We start from the raw sequence: 14,455 nt of genomic DNA on the forward strand, positions 1-14,455 counted from the left end.
TTTCAGTGGAAATGATTGTGGGAAATGACCACTTCCTTTTCTGTATTTGCTGATTAGGTTTCATGGTCCCTGTCTCGTTAGGTGCAGTGATCAGAATTGACCAACCCCTGAGGAAGGTTGTCCAGTGCACAACCCAGGGCTCGGTAGAACCGCAGAATCTTGGGTGCAACCCTGCTCAAGCACCCAAATGTGCACACGAACAGGGTTTCTGTGTGACGTGTGTGAAAACTACAGTGTGATGCGAATGACTCGCAGACAGTTTATCCATTGGGCTCCCCTCAAAATCAGTTATGAGCATGAAAGGACACCGATGCCCAGGTCCCGGCTCCAGGAATAAGACCCTCCAGGGTCTAGTGTGAAGCCACGGCATCTGGATTGCTCAGGCTTCTGGGGATCATTCTCCTGAGAATGGTGGCTCCTTTCTCCCTGTGGAGCATCTTTCAAAACAGTGCTCCTTTCTTCCCCCAGGACACTCGACATCAGGCGCAGGAAGCCTTCTGATTGAGCACACCTGGCCCATGAAAAGACAAGGGAAAGAAACGGGGCCGAAGGTCACAGTCCTCTCATTCCACCATCCTTCTTTAAATCATCCTAATTTCATGGGCCCTGAGGCCAGGGCTGTTTCTTTACACCTCGAGGCCTTGGCGCCGGGACTCAATTCTGCCCTGTTGCTTACTGTCTGAGACATTTTGGGAAAATCCCTAGAGCCAGGATCTCCATTCCTGGTAAGCCAGAGAGCCTGAAGACACACCCAAATTCTGACCCTCTTAGCTCAGGGAACATGTCCACCTTCGTCAGCATTAAAATTTTTGCACCAGATGTGCTAACTGCAATTCCACCATACAATGCCTAACTGGAAATGGAGGCAACATCTCAGATCCTGAACAATTGATGCGAGAATCCGTGAGACACACGGCTTATTTGGGCCTTTTGCCACTGAAACAAGGGCCAGTATTAACAACGTTATACAATCCTCTGATTCACTCCCTGCTTTTCAATCTCTGCGATGCTTTCTTCTTGAGACAGGGCCTCACTCCCGTCACCCGGGCTTTTCTACGGTATAATTTTCCTTGCTTGCTTTTGTCAAATTGGGAACTTTTTATTTCATCTCTATCAAATGTTGATCCATTATCACATACGTATGAAAATATTACCAACCATACTGTGAGATATGTTGCTTTTATTTTCATCATTTCTTTCATAAACCAAAGGTTTTAGTTGGGATACCTTCTGATATCTCAAGACTTTTGTTTCATGTTTTCTTAAACTGCCGTCGGACGTCTGAAACCGCTGACTGTAGCATGTCATGACTATTTCTCTTTTCTGGTAAACCTCAATTTGGGGAATGTCATCAATTAGTCTCTCGGTGATTGCGTGATTTCACGAAAGTCTTTCACATTCTACTTTGTGCACTGAGTATCTCTTCAAACTTCAGTGCATGTTTCTACCACTTGATGCTTTATTATATGGGAATCTAACTTTCACAAGAGCATTTCAGGCAAAGACTTGTCTTGTTCCCCACTGGCAGGCAATTTCACTCGGATACACAATCAACAGGCTGAGCATGGAAAGGTTATCGCTGGAAGGTCTGTTTGATTCCACGGATCTCTCCTTTCTTATTGAGGAAAAACAAATACGCTGTGCTAATTACTGTACTTCATTGACTATTCTCCAGTCAGAAAGCGCACTTCCGACTTCTTGTCCTTCAATCGCTGAAGGGATGATGGTATCTGCCAAAAGCACACACTTGAAAGTACATCCCAGCACAAACACACACACAGACACACACACACACACACACAAACACGGACACAAACACACAAGCGCGCACACACACACGGCTTCATAGGTAAAGATTTCTTCCCTGACATTGTTTTACCTAAAATAAGGCAAGTGTGTGGCCACTGTCCCAACCCGGTTACACTCGTATTCTACGTGCCTATCAGCCTGAGGAGTAATTGGATTCAGGTGTTCTGGAAAGCATGATGTGGGCTGTGTCTGTTGAATTCCCAGCAATGCAAGGGGACACACCCTGTGACTCCTTCCTTAATTGAGTGCTGATATTTGATTGGTTTATCGCGCACCTGATGGGTGGGTGGGGTGTTCGCGGTTGGTGGGGGTGAGGTATATAAGGGCTGATGCGGCCAGACAGCTCCTCATTTGAACACCCTCTCGGCAGAGATAGCGTCTTTCTGCAACCCGCGGTCCCAGCAGAAAAACCTTGTGATCCTTGTTCCAGGCGACATGGAGGACGACTCACTCTGCTTGGGAGGGGAGTGGCAGTTGAACCGCTTTTCAAAACTCACATGTTCTGGGCCAGGTGCAGCTTTTGCTGAAATCCAGCGGACTTCTCTCCCTGAGAAGTCACCACTCTCATCTGAGACCCGTGTCGACCTCTGTGATGATTTGGCTCCTGTGGCAAGACAGCTTGCTCCCAGGGAGCAGCTTCCTCTGAGTAGCAGGAGACCTGCTGCGGTGGGGGCTGGGCTCCAGAATATGGGAAATACCTGCTACGTGAATGCTTCCCTGCAGTGCCTGACATACACACCGCCCCTTGCCAACTACATGCTGTCCCGGGAGCACTCTCAAACTTGTCATGGTCACAAGGGCTGCATGCTCTGTACTATGCAAGCTCACATCACACGGGCCCTCCACCGTCCTGGCCATGTCATCCAGCCCTCACGGGCATTGGCTGCTGGCTTCCATAGAGGCAAGCAGGAAGACGCCCATGAATTTCTGATGTTCACTGTGGATGCCATGAAAAAGGCATGCCTTCCCGGGCACAAGCTGGTAGATCATCACTCTAAGGACACCACCCTCATGCACCAAATATTTGGAGGGTACTGGAGATCTCAAATCAAGTGTCTCCACTGCCAGGGCATTTCAGACACCTTTGACCCTTACCTGGACATCGCCCTGGATATCCAGGCAGCTCAGAGTGTGAAGCAAGCTTTGGAACAGTTGGTGAAGCCCGAAGAACTCAATGGAGAGAATGCCTATCATTGTGGTCTTTGTCTCCAGAAGGCGCCGGCCTCCAAGACGTTAACTTTGCACACTTCTGCCAAGGTCCTCATCCTTGCATTGAAGAGATTCTCCCATGTCACAGGCAACAAACTTGCCAAGAGTGTGCAATATCCTGAGTGCCTTGACATGCAGCCATACATGTCTCAGCAGAACGCAGGACCTCTTGTCTATGTCCTCTATGCTGTGCTGGTCCACGCCGGGTGGAGCTGTCACAACGGACATTACTTCTCTTATGTCAAAGCTCAAGAAGGCCAGTGGTATAAAATGGATGATGCCGAGGTCACTGCCTCTGGCATCACTTCTGTCCTGAGTCAACAGGCCTATGTCCTCTTTTACATCCAGAAGAGTGAATGGGAAAGACACAGTGAGAGCGTGTCAAGAGGCAGGGAAGCAAGAGCCCTTGGCGCTGAAGACACAGACAGGCGAGCAACGCAAGGAGAGCTCAAGAAAGACCCCTGCCTCCAGGTACCCGAGTTGGACGAGCACTTGGTGGAAACGGCCACTCAGGAAAGCACCTTAGACCACTGGAAATTCCTCCAAGAGCAAAACAAAACCAAGCCTGACTTCAACGTCAGAAAAGTCGAAGGTACCCTGCCTCCCAACGTACTTGTGATTCATCAATCGAAATACAAGTGTGGGATGAAAAACCACCATCCTGAACAGCAAAGCTCCCTGCTAAACCTCTCCTCAACGAACCCGACAGATCACGAGTCCATGAACACTGGCACACTCGCTTCTCTGCAAGGGAGGACCAGGAGATCCAAAGGGAAGAACAAACACAGCAAGAGGGCTCTGCTTCTGTGCCAGTGAGCTCAGTGGATGTGCCGACCCACACATAGGGGTGCGCAAACACACACACACACACACACACACCCACAAGCACGCACGCAAACACACACACACCCACACAAACACGAACACCGCCAATCCTAAGTAAAGTAATGAGGAGCCCAAGTTTCTGTCTGTACAACACGGACAACGCAGACAACCTCTGGAGGGACTGTCTGTGTGTTTGTGTTCACGGTAGATGACATTCAGTGTGTATTTCTGAAAATGACCTGTTGACGTGTAGGTTTGCGTGTGAGGTTATTGCAGGGGACTGGGTTGACTATTTTCTCCTGGGGTGTGTTTCACTCGTCAGTTGTTGGTCGGCATGAGAAGGTGAAATTTTGTTAATGTGGGACATCCGTGGATCCTTCTCGCCACCTTGAGTCGTGGAAACTGGAATGCATTTGGAAGATAGGAACGGTGCTCTTCTTTCTTACCCTGACTCGCCGTTTTTACACTGGTTTTTGAATGGACCTCAGGCGCCCTAGGACTTGTGCACTTGGTGGAACCCACAGAACGCCGGAAACAGACAGACCGACTTGCCTGTTTCACGGTGTCCAATTCCAATGAGTAGAAACGGAAAATTTTCCCACTGGCATGTAAGTCATTAGGAAGTAAGTCGTATTGGTAGTCAAGGAAATCACACACAGGAGTGTGTGTCTTCAACGAAACTAAATTCAGAAAGCCCTGAAATCAATCTCATTTGGTGTGTTTACAGACGGCATCTGGGGAGATTCCGGGTCATTCGTCCAGCTGCGAAAGGTGCATCTCTGAAGCCCAGTCCCTGTCCTGCAATCAGACTTATTTATCCGACGTGGTGTTTCAGTGGAAATGATTGTGGGAAATGACCCCTTCCTTTTCTGTATTTGCTGATTAGGTTTCATGGTCCCTGTCTCGTTAGGTGCAGTGATCAGAATTGACCAACCCCTGAGGAAGGTTGTCCAGTGCACAACCCAGGGCTCGGTAGAACCGCAGAATCTTGGGTGCAACCCTGCTCAAGCACCCAAATGTGCACACGAACAGGGTTTCTGTGTGACGTGTGTGAAAACTACAGTGTGATGCGAATGCCTCGCAGACAGTTTATCCATTGGGCTCCCCTCAAAATCAGTTATGAGCATGAAAGGACACCGATGCCCAGGTCCCGGCTCCAGGAATAAGACCCTCCAGGGTCTAGTGTGAAGCCACGGCATCTGGATTGCTCAGGCTTCTGGGGATCATTCTCCTGAGAATGGTGGCTCCTTTCTCCCTGTGGAGCATCTTTCAAAACAGTGCTCCTTTCTTCCCCCAGGACACTCGACATCAGGCGCAGGAAGCCTTCTGATTGAGCACACCTGGCCCATGAAAAGACAAGGGAAAGAAACGGGGCCGAAGGTCACAGTCCTCTCATTCCACCATCCTTCTTTAAATCATCCTAATTTCATGGGCCCTGAGGCCAGGGCTGTTTCTTTACACCTCGAGGCCTTGGCGCCGGGACTCAATTCTGCCCTGTTGCTTACTGTCTGAGACATTTTGGGAAAATCCCTAGAGCCAGGATCTCCATTCCTGGTAAGCCAGAGAGCCTGAAGACACACCCAAATTCTGACCCTCTTAGCTCAGGGAACATGTCCACCTTCGTCAGCATTAAAATTTTTGCACCAGATGTGCTAACTGCAATTCCACCATACAATGCCTAACTGGAAATGGAGGCAACATCTCAGATCCTGAACAATTGATGCGAGAATCCGTGAGACACACGGCTTATTTGGGCCTTTTGCCACTGAAACAAGGGCCAGTATTAACAACGTTATACAATCCTCTGATTCACTCCCTGCTTTTCAATCTCTGCGATGCTTTCTTCTTGAGACAGGGCCTCACTCCCGTCACCCGGGCTTTTCTACGGTATAATTTTCCTTGTTTGCTTTTGTCAAATTGGGAACTTTTTATTTCATCTCTATCAAATGTTGATCCATTATCACATACGTATGAAAATATTACCACCCATACTGTGAGATATGTTGCTTTTATTTTCATCATTTCTTTCATAAACCAAAGGTTTTAGTTGGGATACCTTCTGATATCTCAAGACTTTTGTTTCATGTTTTCTTAAACTGCCGTCGGACGTCTGAAACCGCTGACTGTAGCATGTCATGACTATTTCTCTTTTCTGGTAAACCTCAATTTGGGGAATGTCATCAATTAGTCTCTCGGTGATTGCGTGATTTCACGAAAGTCTTTCACATTCTACTTTGTGCACTGAGTATCTCTTCAAACTTCAGTGCATGTTTCTACCACTTGATGCTTTATTATATGGGAATCTAACTTTCACAAGAGCATTTCAGGCAAAGACTTGTCTTGTTCCCCACTGGCAGGCAATTTCACTCGGATACACAATCAACAGGCTGAGCATGGAAAGGTTATCGCTGGAAGGTCTGTTTGATTCCACGGATCTCTCCTTTCTTATTGAGGAAAAACAAATACGCTGTGCTAATTACTGTACTTCATTGACTATTCTCCAGTCAGAAAGCGCACTTCCGACTTCTTGTCCTTCAATCGCTGAAGGGATGATGGTATCTGCCAAAAGCACACACTTGAAAGTACATCCCAGCACAAACACACACACACACACACACACACACACACAAACACGGACACACACACACAAGCGCGCACACACACACGGCTTCATAGGTAAAGATTTCTTCCCTGACATTGTTTTACCTAAAATAAGGCAAGTGTGTGGCCACTGTCCCAACCCGGTTACACTCGTATTCTACGTGCCTATCAGCCTGAGGAGTAATTGGATTCAGGTGTTCTGGAAAGCATGATGTGGGCTGTGTCTGTTGAATTCCCAGCAATGCAAGGGGACACACCCTGTGACTCCTTCCTTAATTGAGTGCTGATATTTGATTGGTTTATCGCGCACCTGATGGGTGGGTGGGGTGTTCGCGGTTGGTGGGGGTGAGGTATATAAGGGCTGATGCGGCCAGACAGCTCCTCATTTGAACACCCTCTCGGCAGAGATAGCGTCTTTCTGCAACCCGCGGTCCCAGCAGAAAAACCTTGTGATCCTTGTTCCAGGCGACATGGAGGACGACTCACTCTGCTTGGGAGGGGAGTGGCAGTTGAACCGCTTTTCAAAACTCACATGTTCTGGGCCAGGTGCAGCTTTTGCTGAAATCCAGCGGACTTCTCTCCCTGAGAAGTCACCACTCTCATCTGAGACCCGTGTCGACCTCTGTGATGATTTGGCTCCTGTGGCAAGACAGCTTGCTCCCAGGGAGCAGCTTCCTCTGAGTAGCAGGAGACCTGCTGCGGTGGGGGCTGGGCTCCAGAATATGGGAAATACCTGCTACGTGAATGCTTCCCTGCAGTGCCTGACATACACACCGCCCCTTGCCAACTACATGCTGTCCCGGGAGCACTCTCAAACTTGTCATGGTCACAAGGGCTGCATGCTCTGTACTATGCAAGCTCACATCACACGGGCCCTCCACCGTCCTGGCCATGTCATCCAGCCCTCACGGGCATTGGCTGCTGGCTTCCATAGAGGCAAGCAGGAAGACGCCCATGAATTTCTGATGTTCACTGTGGATGCCATGAAAAAGGCATGCCTTCCCGGGCACAAGCTGGTAGATCATCACTCTAAGGACACCACCCTCATGCACCAAATATTTGGAGGGTACTGGAGATCTCAAATCAAGTGTCTCCACTGCCAGGGCATTTCAGACACCTTTGACCCTTACCTGGACATCGCCCTGGATATCCAGGCAGCTCAGAGTGTGAAGCAAGCTTTGGAACAGTTGGTGAAGCCCGAAGAACTCAATGGAGAGAATGCCTATCATTGTGGTCTTTGTCTCCAGAAGGCGCCGGCCTCCAAGACGTTAACTTTGCACACTTCTGCCAAGGTCCTCATCCTTGCATTGAAGAGATTCTCCCATGTCACAGGCAACAAACTTGCCAAGAGTGTGCAATATCCTGAGTGCCTTGACATGCAGCCATACATGTCTCAGCAGAACGCAGGACCTCTTGTCTATGTCCTCTATGCTGTGCTGGTCCACGCCGGGTGGAGCTGTCACAACGGACATTACTTCTCTTATGTCAAAGCTCAAGAAGGCCAGTGGTATAAAATGGATGATGCCGAGGTCACTGCCTCTGGCATCACTTCTGTCCTGAGTCAACAGGCCTATGTCCTCTTTTACATCCAGAAGAGTGAATGGGAAAGACACAGTGAGAGCGTGTCAAGAGGCAGGGAAGCAAGAGCCCTTGGCGCTGAAGACACAGACAGGCGAGCAACGCAAGGAGAGCTCAAGAGAGACCCCTGCCTCCAGGTACCCGAGTTGGACGAGCACTTGGTGGAAACGGCCACTCAGGAAAGCACCTTAGACCACTGGAAATTCCTCCAAGAGCAAAACAAAACCAAGCCTGACTTCAACGTCAGAAAAGTCGAAGGTACCCTGCCTCCCAACGTACTTGTGATTCATCAATCGAAATACAAGTGTGGGATGAAAAACCACCATCCTGAACAGCAAAGCTCCCTGCTAAACCTCTCCTCAACGAACCCGACAGATCACGAGTCCATGAACACTGGCACACTCGCTTCTCTGCAAGGGAGGACCAGGAGATCCAAAGGGAAGAACAAACACAGCAAGAGGGCTCTGCTTCTGTGCCAGTGAGCTCAGTGGATGTGCCGACCCACACATAGGGGTGCGCAAACACACACACACACACACACACACCCACAAGCACGCACGCAAACACACACACACCCACACAAACACGAACACCGCCAATCCTAAGTAAAGTAATGAGGAGCCCAAGTTTCTGTCTGTACAACACGGACAACGCAGACAACCTCTGGAGGGACTGTCTGTGTGTTTGTGTTCACGGTAGATGACATTCAGTGTGTATTTCTGAAAATGACCTGTTGACGTGTAGGTTTGCGTGTGAGGTTATTGCAGGGGACTGGGTTGACTATTTTCTCCTGGGGTGTGTTTCACTCGTCAGTTGTTGGTCGGCATGAGAAGGTGAAATTTTGTTAATGTGGGACATCCGTGGATCCTTCTCGCCACCTTGAGTCGTGGAAACTGGAATGCATTTGGAAGATAGGAACGGTGCTCTTCTTTCTTACCCTGACTCGCCGTTTTTACACTGGTTTTTGAATGGACCTCAGGCGCCCTAGGACTTGTGCACTTGGTGGAACCCACAGAACGCCGGAAACAGACAGACCGACTTGCCTGTTTCACGGTGTCCAATTCCAATGAGTAGAAACGGAAAATTTTCCCACTGGCATGTAAGTCATTAGGAAGTAAGTCGTATTGGTAGTCAAGGAAATCACACACAGGAGTGTGTGTCTTCAACGAAACTAAATTCAGAAAGCCCTGAAATCAATCTCATTTGGTGTGTTTACAGACGGCATCTGGGGAGATTCCGGGTCATTCGTCCAGCTGCGAAAGGTGCATCTCTGAAGCCCAGTCCCTGTCCTGCAATCAGACTTATTTATCCGACGTGGTGTTTCAGTGGAAATGATTGTGGGAAATGACCCCTTCCTTTTCTGTATTTGCTGATTAGGTTTCATGGTCCCTGTCTCGTTAGGTGCAGTGATCAGAATTGACCAACCCCTGAGGAAGGTTGTCCAGTGCACAACCCAGGGCTCGGTAGAACCGCAGAATCTTGGGTGCAACCCTGCTCAAGCACCCAAATGTGCACACGAACAGGGTTTCTGTGTGACGTGTGTGAAAACTACAGTGTGATGCGAATGCCTCGCAGACAGTTTATCCATTGGGCTCCCCTCAAAATCAGTTATGAGCATGAAAGGACACCGATGCCCAGGTCCCGGCTCCAGGAATAAGACCCTCCAGGGTCTAGTGTGAAGCCACGGCATCTGGATTGCTCAGGCTTCTGGGGATCATTCTCCTGAGAATGGTGGCTCCTTTCTCCCTGTGGAGCATCTTTCAAAACAGTGCTCCTTTCTTCCCCCAGGACACTCGACATCAGGCGCAGGAAGCCTTCTGATTGAGCACACCTGGCCCATGAAAAGACAAGGGAAAGAAACGGGGCCGAAGGTCACAGTCCTCTCATTCCACCATCCTTCTTTAAATCATCCTAATTTCATGGGCCCTGAGGCCAGGGCTGTTTCTTTACACCTCGAGGCCTTGGCGCCGGGACTCAATTCTGCCCTGTTGCTTACTGTCTGAGACATTTTGGGAAAATCCCTAGAGCCAGGATCTCCATTCCTGGTAAGCCAGAGAGCCTGAAGACACACCCAAATTCTGACCCTCTTAGCTCAGGGAACATGTCCACCTTCGTCAGCATTAAAATTTTTGCACCAGATGTGCTAACTGCAATTCCACCATACAATGCCTAACTGGAAATGGAGGCAACATCTCAGATCCTGAACAATTGATGCGAGAATCCGTGAGACACACGGCTTATTTGGGCCTTTTGCCACTGAAACAAGGGCCAGTATTAACAACGTTATACAATCCTCTGATTCACTCCCTGCTTTTCAATCTCTGCGATGCTTTCTTCTTGAGACAGGGCCTCACTCCCGTCACCCGGGCTTTTCTACGGTATAATTTTCCTTGTTTGCTTTTGTCAAATTGGGAACTTTTTATTTCATCTCTATCAAATGTTGATCCATTATCACATACGTATGAAAATATTACCACCCATACTGTGAGATATGTTGCTTTTATTTTCATCATTTCTTTCATAAACCAAAGGTTTTAGTTGGGATACCTTCTGATATCTCAAGACTTTTGTTTCATGTTTTCTTAAACTGCCGTCGGACGTCTGAAACCGCTGACTGTAGCATGTCATGACTATTTCTCTTTTCTGGTAAACCTCAATTTGGGGAATGTCATCAATTAGTCTCTCGGTGATTGCGTGATTTCACGAAAGTCTTTCACATTCTACTTTGTGCACTGAGTATCTCTTCAAACTTCAGTGCATGTTTCTACCACTTGATGCTTTATTATATGGGAATCTAACTTTCACAAGAGCATTTCAGGCAAAGACTTGTCTTGTTCCCCACTGGCAGGCAATTTCACTCGGATACACAATCAACAGGCTGAGCATGGAAAGGTTATCGCTGGAAGGTCTGTTTGATTCCACGGATCTCTCCTTTCTTATTGAGGAAAAACAAATACGCTGTGCTAATTACTGTACTTCATTGACTATTCTCCAGTCAGAAAGCGCACTTCCGACTTCTTGTCCTTCAATCGCTGAAGGGATGATGGTATCTGCCAAAAGCACACACTTGAAAGTACATCCCAGCACAAACACACACACACACACACACACACACACACAAACACGGACACACACACACAAGCGCGCACACACACACGGCTTCATAGGTAAAGATTTCTTCCCTGACATTGTTTTACCTAAAATAAGGCAAGTGTGTGGCCACTGTCCCAACCCGGTTACACTCGTATTCTACGTGCCTATCAGCCTGAGGAGTAATTGGATTCAGGTGTTCTGGAAAGCATGATGTGGGCTGTGTCTGTTGAATTCCCAGCAATGCAAGGGGACACACCCTGTGACTCCTTCCTTAATTGAGTGCTGATATTTGATTGGTTTATCGCGCACCTGATGGGTGGGTGGGGTGTTCGCGGTTGGTGGGGGTGAGGTATATAAGGGCTGATGCGGCCAGACAGCTCCTCATTTGAACACCCTCTCGGCAGAGATAGCGTCTTTCTGCAACCCGCGGTCCCAGCAGAAAAACCTTGTGATCCTTGTTCCAGGCGACATGGAGGACGACTCACTCTGCTTGGGAGGGGAGTGGCAGTTGAACCGCTTTTCAAAACTCACATGTTCTGGGCCAGGTGCAGCTTTTGCTGAAATCCAGCGGACTTCTCTCCCTGAGAAGTCACCACTCTCATCTGAGACCCGTGTCGACCTCTGTGATGATTTGGCTCCTGTGGCAAGACAGCTTGCTCCCAGGGAGCAGCTTCCTCTGAGTAGCAGGAGACCTGCTGCGGTGGGGGCTGGGCTCCAGAATATGGGAAATACCTGCTACGTGAATGCTTCCCTGCAGTGCCTGACATACACACCGCCCCTTGCCAACTACATGCTGTCCCGGGAGCACTCTCAAACTTGTCATGGTCACAAGGGCTGCATGCTCTGTACTATGCAAGCTCACATCACACGGGCCCTCCACCGTCCTGGCCATGTCATCCAGCCCTCACGGGCATTGGCTGCTGGCTTCCATAGAGGCAAGCAGGAAGACGCCCATGAATTTCTGATGTTCACTGTGGATGCCATGAAAAAGGCATGCCTTCCCGGGCACAAGCTGGTAGATCATCACTCTAAGGACACCACCCTCATGCACCAAATATTTGGAGGGTACTGGAGATCTCAAATCAAGTGTCTCCACTGCCAGGGCATTTCAGACACCTTTGACCCTTACCTGGACATCGCCCTGGATATCCAGGCAGCTCAGAGTGTGAAGCAAGCTTTGGAACAGTTGGTGAAGCCCGAAGAACTCAATGGAGAGAATGCCTATCATTGTGGTCTTTGTCTCCAGAAGGCGCCGGCCTCCAAGACGTTAACTTTGCACACTTCTGCCAAGGTCCTCATCCTTGTATTGAAGAGATTCTCCCATGTCACAGGCAACAAACTTGCCAAGAGTGTGCAATATCCTGAGTGCCTTGACATGCAGCCATACATGTCTCAGCAGAACGCAGGACCTCTTGTCTATGTCCTCTATGCTGTGCTGGTCCACGCCGGGTGGAGCTGTCACAACGGACATTACTTCTCTTATGTCAAAGCTCAAGAAGGCCAGTGGTATAAAATGGATGATGCCGAGGTCACTGCCTCTGGCATCACTTCTGTCCTGAGTCAACAGGCCTATGTCCTCTTTTACATCCAGAAGAGTGAATGGGAAAGACACAGTGAGAGTGTGTCAAGAGGCAGGGAACCAAGAGCCCTTGGCACTGCAGAGAATTGAATTGTGTGTGAAGTAAAATGTGATGAGTAAATCTTGCAGCAGATTATTTATTTGTCTCTCTTTGTAATCAGTGATTGAGCTTTAATAAATATCAGTGCCTTGTGCCTACCCCCCAGAAGTAAGAATTTCCAGTGTCTTGTGTGTAACCATGGCATCTGGATTGCTCATTATTCTGAAGATAATTCTCCTTTCCCCCAATGTTTCGGAAATACTATAGGTGGTGGAATCTGATAACAGATTAGTCCCTTGCTCTCTCTTTTCTCTTCACTCAGGTAAACTGAGTATGTTGCACATACCTGGCCTATGAAAAAATAAGGGGAAAGAATAGTTCCAAAGATCATACTATGCTCACTCCTCCATCGCCTCTGACACTATCCTGATTTCATGAGCCCTGTGTTAGACGTTACACCTCTAGGCCTTGCCTCATGGCCTAAATATATCCCCATTTCTTACATCTTATAAATTTTGACCAAACCCTCAGAGCCTAAATCTTCATTCCTCATAGGCCAAAGTTAGTTACTCCAGAATTCTGTCCCTCTGAGACTGCGGTACATCTCAGCTTCCATTAACATGAAATTTTGCACCAAATATTGATACTGCATTTCCACCTCACTATGAGTATCTGGAAGTTCAGAGATTTCAGACACTATACAGTTTCTGACCAGGCTCATTTGGTTTGACAATTCTTTTACTCTATAAATCAGTTGTCAGAGCACTTAGGATTCATATTATTTAGTCTTTTAATCTGTCTGTTATTATTTTCAATGTATTTACTAGACTTTAATATTTCTGATAAACTTTGATGCAAAAATTCTCAATATAATAGTGGCAAACCAAATCCAGCAACATATCAAAAAGCTTATCCACCAAGATCAAGTCAGCTTCATCCCTTTGGTGCAAGGCTGGTTCAACATATGCAAATCAATAAATGTAATTTACCACTAAGAAGAACTAAAGACAAAAACCCCATGATTATTTCAGTAGACTCAGAAAAGGTGTTTGATAGAATTCAACATTCCTTTATGTTAAAAACCTCATGAAACTAGGTATTGAGGGAACATACCTCAAAATAATAAGAGCCATTTATGACAAACCCACAGCCAATATCATATTGAATAGGCAAAAGCTGGAAGCATTCGTTTTGAAATTCAGCTCAAGGCAAGTATGCCCTCTCTCACCACTCCTACTCAATATAGTACTGGAAGTTCTGGCCAAGGCAATCAGGCAAGAGAAAGAAATAAAGCATATTTGAATAGTAAAAGAAGTTGAACTGTCTTTGTTTGCAGATGACATGGTCCTATATCCATAAAATCCCATCATCTCAGCCCAAAAGATTCTTAAGCTTATAAGCAACTTCAGTAAAGTCTCAAGATACAAAACCAGTGTGCGAAAATCACAAGCATCCTTATACACCAACAATAGACAAGAAGAGAGCCAAATCACAAATGAATTCCCATTTACAATTGCTACAAAGAGTATAAAATACATAGGAATATAGCTAACAAGGCAAGTGAAGGACCTCATTAAGGAGAGCTACAAACCACTACTCAAGGAAATAAGAGAGGACACAAACAAATGGAAACACATTCCATGCTCATGGGTAAGAAGAATCAATATCATGAAAATGCCATACTCCTAAAGTAATTCATACATTCAATGCTATTCCCATAA

The sequence above is a fragment of the Pongo abelii genome, chromosome 7 (assembly GCF_028885655.2).
Source record: "Pongo abelii isolate AG06213 chromosome 7, NHGRI_mPonAbe1-v2.0_pri, whole genome shotgun sequence".
NCBI lineage: Eukaryota > Metazoa > Chordata > Mammalia > Primates > Hominidae > Pongo > Pongo abelii.